Genomic DNA, 2544 nt, shown 5'->3' with positions numbered 1-2544 from the left:
CTCCGAGCGGGGTCATCTGGCAGTCTCCGGCCACCTAAATTAGGACCCGGAGACTGCCAGATGACCCCGCTCGGAGCGCCGCACACCGAGCAGCAGTGACGCGACGCTCGGCGAGGTAAGTAAGATGACGCGCTGGCGCTGACTCGAGTATAAGCCGAGGGGGGCACTTTTCACCCAAAAAAATGGGCTGAAAATCTCGGCTTATACTCGAGTATATACGGTAGCTAGTTTATAGGTATGTTGTTTTACCCCTTATGAAGATAATGTCACTTTCTGTACCCCTCAAATGGTATTGACATTAAAGCGTGTACTGCAATCACAGTAACAAGGGTTCAATGTGAAGCTATAGGAGTTTAGTGGTGTGGACAATATTCAGCCAGTGAGAAAGAGGGCATGGGGGCAGAGCCTATGCAAACAGTATCTTTTGGATAACAAGGTCCTGGAGAAATGGTAAAGTTTTGGGACATCCTCTCCACTCAAAAGGGTCATACATCCCAAGTCTGAAGTGTTGTACCTTCCTTTGTCTCCACAGAACGGCCCATGAATTTGTCTACATAAAAATTACATCTGCAACTTAGTTTCCCACTTACACTGCCCATATAGACACAGTAACAAATACTACACCTCCACATAATATTTTTGCTGTCTGTGTCCTTGCTGGAGAAAATGAATCTCTCTAAGGGATTTGACTGACCTAATAGCCAGTGACTGGCCATTTCCCCCCCTTTTTCTATTGCTTTTTGGCTCTAGCCTTGTGCCTTTGCATTTGGGATATTTTTTTATCAGCAATCTTACATCTTACCTGTCTTCTTTTGACCTTCTGATTGGCTATGTCTCTGACAGCATGACTAGCATATAACGGAAAATTGTATCATACTCACCGTAATTTTCTTTTCCTGGTTATACTGCATGGCAGCACTAGACTCAATTGTCAGCGCTGCCATGGATATGACCGGGAAAACGGAAAATTTAATCATACTCACCGTAATTTTCTTTTCCTGGTTATACTCCATGGCAGCGCTGACAATTGAGTCTAGCGCTGCCATGGATATGACTAGGAAACTTAGTTTGGCATGCCTCATGCTTGAGTGATTTGCTGGCTCTGTGCTGCCTGTCATGTCTTTCCTCCCCCTCCCCTCTCATTAGCTTATGTCCCTGCTTCTCCATTTGACATTAACACTTCAATCCATGACAGGGTGCCAAATGCAGTTAGTAATAATTAGCTGACACTCATAAACAGAGCAATATGTTGCTATGCTTCAAAGCTTCATAGTACTTCCTAAAGCCATAAGTACCATGACTGTTTGAGTTACTGTATTCCTGGTTAGAATGCCACCCTAGTGATGGTATGCGGTTTAGTGTTTAGGAGTGTAGAAATAAACATATTTGTTCATAAAATCCAGATCAAGTTCAAACACTTCTAAATCCTTCCAAACTACATGTCAGAAGCAAAAACAAACACATGTGTACCTACTATGTTGGTTATACAATTGGCAGTTTTGGAGCTTTATATCAGCTTCAACCATAGCAATCTGAAATTCATGCTTTCAAATGTTTGCTAATTTTGAGTGACCAAATCATTGAAACTGACAGGGTTATCAAATGCAAAGCCTTACAACTGGCAATTAACTAGTTTCCATTACAATTTCATTAATGTGGCTGTTCAAAACTGGTAACAAGTTAAACTATCAGTGTCAGATTGCTGTGATTTAAGTCTGATGGAAAATGTGAAAACTGCCATTTGTATAGCCAGCATTATACTACATGCATACTGTAAGCTGCTTCTGTGTTTAGCCTCATATGCCAGTATAGTGACCATTTTCTCTATTATGTCATTACTGTGCATTGGAATATGTTGATACATTGCGCCATTTAAAAAGTCCATTTAAAAATTGATTTGATGTGAATTAGTGAACGATGAAATGCAGGTAAATGCACCAATTATGTGGCATGTAGAACTTTTTATTTACATTGCACTGCAACCCAACACATTGGTGCAAACATGTAAAGCAATGTATTTAATTTCAGTCTGCACATGAAAATACAGCAAAATATATGGCACCATGTCCAGTGTAAACCAGCTCTTACAAAATTGAGAACATTAAGCACAGATCTTAAAAACCAAATCTAATATTAAATCCAGTTTAATTTACCCTGCTTCGGGAGAGAGGTAAGTACCTAAAGGGAGTCTGGCAGCCATTTTTTAATGGTAAATGCAAAGGTTCACTGAAAGACTAAAAAAGTTTAGTTATTACAAATTATTTGCTATCCTTCTTTTTAGAATGATTGCTGTATAACCAAATAAGACAATTAATTAAACACCCTGCAAATGGCCCTCCAGATTTTCCTGGAACAGCTTTTGTAGTAAATTGTAGATACGCTCCCTGTGGGTGCAGTCTGGTCTCTTTTCTTTACGATTATATAACTAGCAATCACTACCAAGGTTTAATGAAATATGAAAGCGCATGGGAGAAGAACTGGAAGGCAGTGATATTTAACATGCAGAACAAAACTTTCACTGATGCTCAGAATGTGTTACTTTTT

The sequence above is a fragment of the Nanorana parkeri genome, unplaced genomic scaffold, assembly GCF_000935625.1.
Source record: "Nanorana parkeri isolate BGI_ZX_2015 unplaced genomic scaffold, ASM93562v1 scaffold154, whole genome shotgun sequence".
NCBI classification, from domain to species: Eukaryota; Metazoa; Chordata; class Amphibia; order Anura; family Dicroglossidae; genus Nanorana; species Nanorana parkeri.
This window is presented reverse-complemented; position numbering follows the sequence as displayed.